The sequence below is a fragment of the Lactuca sativa genome, chromosome 1, assembly GCF_002870075.4.
Source record: "Lactuca sativa cultivar Salinas chromosome 1, Lsat_Salinas_v11, whole genome shotgun sequence".
Classification (NCBI taxonomy): domain Eukaryota; kingdom Viridiplantae; phylum Streptophyta; class Magnoliopsida; order Asterales; family Asteraceae; genus Lactuca; species Lactuca sativa.
The window spans coordinates 129,562,031-129,568,121 of record NC_056623.2 but is presented as its reverse complement, the minus strand read 5'-3'; the positions used below and the strand labels follow the sequence as shown (position 1 = coordinate 129,568,121).

At 32.9% G+C, this 6,091-nt stretch overlaps 1 long non-coding RNA gene across 1 annotated transcript; it reads right to left on the bottom strand.

Annotated features, from left to right (window-relative positions):
* Positions 1–318: 318 nt before the first annotated feature.
* On the bottom strand, positions 319–1,108 carry LOC111879725 (uncharacterized). Its single transcript, XR_002846223.2, has 3 exons — positions 874–1,108; positions 637–804; positions 319–538 (listed from the first exon to the last, which is right to left on the bottom strand). It is a non-coding gene; the product is annotated as an uncharacterized LOC111879725 (long non-coding RNA).
* Positions 1,109–6,091: the final 4,983 nt, after the last annotated feature.

The following is a 6,091-nucleotide window of genomic DNA, read 5'->3' as shown; positions in this document are numbered from 1 at the left end:
GAAAAATGTATTTTGGACATTTTGTTATGAATGTGGTATACCAATTAGCACCTGATCAGCGAGTTTGAAGGTGTGGGTGAAATCGTTTATGGCTTCCACTTACTTCTTAAACACTAAATGTTTAAGTTCCATATGTTTTTGCAATCTTTGGACCTAAACTTTTACTTTTGCAATTTTGGTCCTAATTGCCCACATTCCTTTCAATTTTGGTCCTAATTGCCCACATTCCTTTCAATTTTGGGACCTTTTTCAAACGGGGTTAAATTTCACTCGTAAGAATTATAGAAAGATTTTTGGATTCCTCAGCCACACAAGATATTAATAAAAAATAATGATATTGGCATTTTCACAAACACTTGGAGTGCATCGTTTGAATACATTATGCTGATTGCTAATCTTTTCTAACAAATTGAATTTAGGATTGTATTGGGCACCACGAGTAGTAACATGATACCACCAAAACAGAAATCTCTACAGCAAGCAGCGGAGCCGGCCTTCGTCTTCTTCGTTGACTTCACACAAGATGGAAAATCCACGACTGCAGAGAGCACACAAATATTGAGGTCTTGAACTTGAAATTAGAAATAAGAACAAAGAAAGAGATTGGAGCAGGGGTTGGATTATGATTGTTACTACCCAGTTGTGCATGACGATCGAAATCAAGAAGCCAACAACCCAAAGCCAGATGAGGGAATATGATGGCAGTGGTGAGAATATGGGCTAACATCCGGAAAAAAGCGATGAGCTTGCCTGTGCGTGTCATTCAGAAGCGGAATGGAAGCAATAGAGAAGAGATCCTTCCATCTGTACATTCAATTGAAAAGTTCAATTTCAATTATAAAAAATACGTATATGTTTATGAGGAAAAAAAACCTTTCCGTGAGTAGCCGTCAGTTGTTCTCCGAATGAAATCTTCGTCATCATCTTCTTCGTGATGATGATTCTTCACAGTCCTTACCATCAGCTCCGATTGCTTTTGAAGAAACACAAAATTCTATCATCACATAAATGGCACAATTAAGGCAAACAATCAAACCCAGACGACACACATAAACAAGGGTGAAGGTACAACAGAAGAAGGTAGAAGGTTGGAGAAGGGTTTTGGTGAGGCAAGGTGGTGGAAATATAAGAGGGTGTTTGGGATAATTTTAGATTCACTTTTAACTTTTATTTTTTTCTAAAAGTCAAAAAAAGTGTTTGATAATCCTGACTTTTCCAATTTTTTTTAATAGAGTAAATGTTATTTTTTTGAAAAGTCAAGAAATCCTGACTTTTCCAACTTTTACGAATAGGACTTTTTGGCTTGCAAAAGCTAAATCAAACACCCTCTAAATATGTTGAGGCGGTGTAGAAGATATCGATCACCAAATTTTTTAGGCCGTCTGTAAAAAAAAAAAACTTTTTAAATAAAAGTGATGATGAAGTTAAAAGAAGCAAATAGTATAGCAACTGGTGTGGCCAAAGTAGTAAATAAAGAAAAAAATGTGACAAAAATGAGAATTGGCAAATGTTCCTTTTTACTGAGTTTTTAACAATTAATAGTATATATAATAAACTATATAGAAAAACCCTTTTTTAGCTTAAAGTTTTATTTAAAATTTGGGTTAAGTTGGAAATGCTTTTTCAAACTAGGGTTGTGTTTGCACATTTTTAATACAAGTTTCATTACATAGGACTTATTTTTTAAAGAAAATTCTAAAGGGAGGGGCTAATTCCGGACAATTTCAAAATATGGGGGCTGATTATAGTTAAAATGAATTGAAGTTTGAACAGTGACCTTCATATTCACATACACAGGAGGATATCCTCCTGTGTTCTTCAATTCCAGTCGTAAGGGAAAAAAATTTACGTGAATAGTTTCGTGATTATCGGTTGGAAATTACGATCGACGAAGGACATAAAACGAAATGGAATGGTGGTGTAAAATCACAGTGGGGGAGCAGCAGCAGAAGCCGACAGTGTATAGGTGGTGGCTGGGAGCTGCGACGGGAGGCTGACGGAGGTGGCAGTTCGGTGCTGCTGCCTTCGTTTCTTCCTTCTTTCGATTGTATCTCGATCCAGGAAGTGTGGAGAAACTTTTGGGGATCCAAATAAATTATCAACCCAAGCTTGGGGATGAAGTATTATGGTGGTGGCAGTGGGGTGTTGCAATGGAGTTTGGTGATGGCCGGCAGCCTCCTGCTGCTGGTTTCTTCTTGTTTTTCCGGCTAAATTAAAGGCTGAGGAGGGTGGTGGTGGTTAGGAGTAGAGATCTATAGAGAAAAAGAAATAGTTGTAATTAGATGACAATAAACCTTAATATGTTAACCCATATTAAACAAAGAAGGCTAGAATCCAAAATAACAATTCACAACTAAGAAGAGAAATGCTGTAATCTTATTGCGAATTTATAAAGGTATGTAAAACCAATTTACCAATTTCAAACTATGAAATTCCTATATAATTTTAGATTCATTGAACATATCAATGACATGATTAGTCTCTGATTATGCTCTAGTATTTATGACTGGGATATCGAGGATCACAAACAAGACGGGAAAAACCATATAAATATGCTTGACACTCTTAATGTCATGGATCGTCCCATAGTAATCTGTCGGTTAACCACACACACACACTCCATTAATCAATGATCAATTTTTCAGATACCAATAATTAATCCTTGTAGTCAATATTAGTGTTTCGGATAACGACATGCACTCCACAAACTATTATAAAGGATAGTATGCACTTTTCTGGATTAGCATACTTTTCACATTTTTCCTAAAGTAAATAGAAGCGGGATTTTAAAAAATAGTTAACTAACTTTATATCATTATACTTATTAATGAATTTCTTGTCATATCAAATATGTTCTGCTAACGACCCTCCAACAAACATCGAAGTGGTAAGAGACAGTGAACACCCATTCAACCACTATTTTATAGGCAGTTTCGTTATACCCCCTTATAGTTCAGATTCTTGAATGATACATACTAGCAATCCGAATAACTTAATCTTATACATATAGTACTTAACTTATACTATATATATATATATATATATATATATATATATATATATATATATATATATATATATATATATATATATATATATATATATAGTGCATTCTAAAAACTTTTTCAAAATACAAGGTTTAGATTAAAATTTTTGAAATTAAACAATTAATTTAATTTAAAGAAAGCCAATTATGTTTTTCATCTTTTTTTTAATTAATCAATAGATTAAATGTAATTAACACATAAGGATTATTCACAACTTCATGATAAGGATATCTGAATGCAAAGATAATTATTCAGTTTTAGACAATTAAAAACATATCTAAAGTAATTATCCTAATAAATTTATGAATTAAGAAAAAACAATTTTAGCTTATCTGAGAGTTCACCACATCGTGGTGGACAATTCCCACGTCTTGGTGGAAAGAAAAAAAAAAGACAGGAATTCAGATATCACCACGTCGTGGCAGAAGAATAACATGACGTGGTGCCGCAACAGAATGTCGTTTCTTTTTCCTCCAATATGGTTTTGTTCAACTTAAAGTAATGTAAATTCAAATATTAGACAACCATACACTATGATAGGGGTGTCAATTTATGACACGACACGACAAAAATATACGAAACGAAACGAAACCAGGACGAAATCAAAATTCGAATTCGTGTTCGTGTCGTTTTCGTGTCAAGCTTAAAAAACACGATGTCGTGTCGTGTCGTGTCCGTGTTCATAAATCGACACGAAATTGACACGATTAAGCATGTCGTTGTCGTGCTTTTCGTGTTTGTCGTTTTTGTCGTGTTATATATCTTTAAGTATGAACGAAATACACTAATAGTTATGTAATATTTTATTTTTCGTGTCGTGTTTTAATTGGTTCATTTTCGTGTTAATGAAAAAAAACACGACATCGTGTCGTGTCGTGTTGTGTCAGACAAAAAGACAACACGACTGCCCGATTTGATAACCCTACACTCTGATACCACTGATGGATATTACATGCAATAATGGAGATAAATCCTTATACAATTAAGGGTACATATAACCTATTAAATCTAGTCATAACTCTATTGATGTAACATTCTTTTGAACAACAAGAACCCTATAACCCTAGGTAATTTAGAAACATTATAGAAGAACACATACCTCTTGATTGTTGTTTTAAACAATCAAAACAATCCTTATTGTAGTTGCTTGGAAACTAGCACCATAAATCTCGTACATGTTATGGTTAACTCCCAACCCTAGCAACAAGGAGGCTTATGTTAGAGGAGAGGGGATAGAGGGTTTTTAGCCTTAGCTTGGAGAAAAAGAGTGGCCAAAAGTCGATCCCCTTTGTCTCTTTATATAGATGAGTTATGAAACCCTAGATAACCCTAATTTGAATATTATATTAACATCTCAAATTTGGTAATTATCTACTCCTTAATTTCTATAAGGAATAATCTAAAAACCCTAGTTTACCCTCCAAGAAAGCTTCCACCTCTATAGGGAAGTTTATGGAACCTCTTGTTCAACTATTAAAAAAATTACAATTAAAGAGACATGTACCGTTAATTAATCCAATTAATCCCAAAATTAATCCTAGTTAATTTCTGATCAATTGTTAATTAAATAATGTTGTCTCTAATTAATATATTATTTTTATAACATATTAATAAATTCATTTATTGCTGTTTATTAATTTTATAACAAGTCAATAAATCATTCTCTCTCTCTCACTCTCTCTAATAGTGATCATATTCAATTGCTAGGTTTGAGGGCAACCCAAAAAGACTCTTCTAACAATTCAAATATATACTAATTCAGTTACTGGCTTAGACACCTAATTCAAAATATATAATGCTTGATATTTATAGATATAAATATATTTTGATAAATCAATTTGATAAACATATATCCCCCCCCCCCCCCTTGTAAAAGATGTAAAATAGTAAAATGGGGTCGCGAACTAACTCTAGTAGTGTAATATGTTGAAATCAGAAAGTAAGCACCTTTATTTAAAGTTCTTATGTGCACGAAGCACTTCACGTACAATGTGTACTCAACTCGTGGCTCCATCTAGACTTGGCCATGTGTTACACTTCTGATGGTCCACATTTCTCCAATCTCGACGATTTTGGGTTTCAGACATGTGCATCGAGCAAGGCGCAGTTGGCGTGCACCTCTAAATATTTTATAAAGATAGATATCTTCCTTATATGAATCTTGTTTCTTAGCATCTTTATATATTTGTGTATCACTCTACTAGTACTACACCTTTTGTACTACACCTTTTTTTAAAGTTGCATTCTCAAATTGTAACTTTTGTTTTTAACCTGTATTTTATATTTTTCTAAAAATCGTATATTCTTCATACGAATTCATTTTTGACCTTATTCTTTTTAATGTTCTTATCTCTCAGAGTAGTACGATTTCTCTTTTAGTGACGTTAGCCAAAACTCAACCGATTTCTTTATACCGTTTTGACGTTAATAACGTTATTGATGCGATTGATTTTTACTTTTTATAAAATCACAACTCCTCCAACTGTAGTCATATTTTTACAATGCCTTTATCTTTGGGATCACTTTTTTGTTTACTTTCCAAGTGCACTAACCATTAATAAAAGTGATATAAGTTAATGGTCATTAATTGTTGACCCTATTATTATCATCTGACTGATCATATTTTTCCTGAAATATGAAAATATCACTTCTCATCATTTGTCGATGCTAATCTCTAATGATGGTAGATGATGTGAATTTCTTAATTTTCACATTCTCCTCTTGTTTTAGGAATTACGTCCTGGAATTTGGAGGTTAAGGTAACCTTATTAGGGGACCAGTTTCTTAATGAAGGACCGACCCTTTTTCTTTTTATTGGGACAACTAAATTTCAATTTTAGTTCCCACTTCCAATCCTTTAACTTTATCATTAGTGTCTAATATTTTTCTTTTGAAATCCTATTTGATTCTATCCTTATATTAAATCAATATAAAAACCTAAACCTTTCATCTTTATATTAGTGTGGTATTATTGAAAGATTCTATGTTTATTTGCTTGTTACTACTTGTACTCAAAATAGATCTTAATATATAATAATGATGAA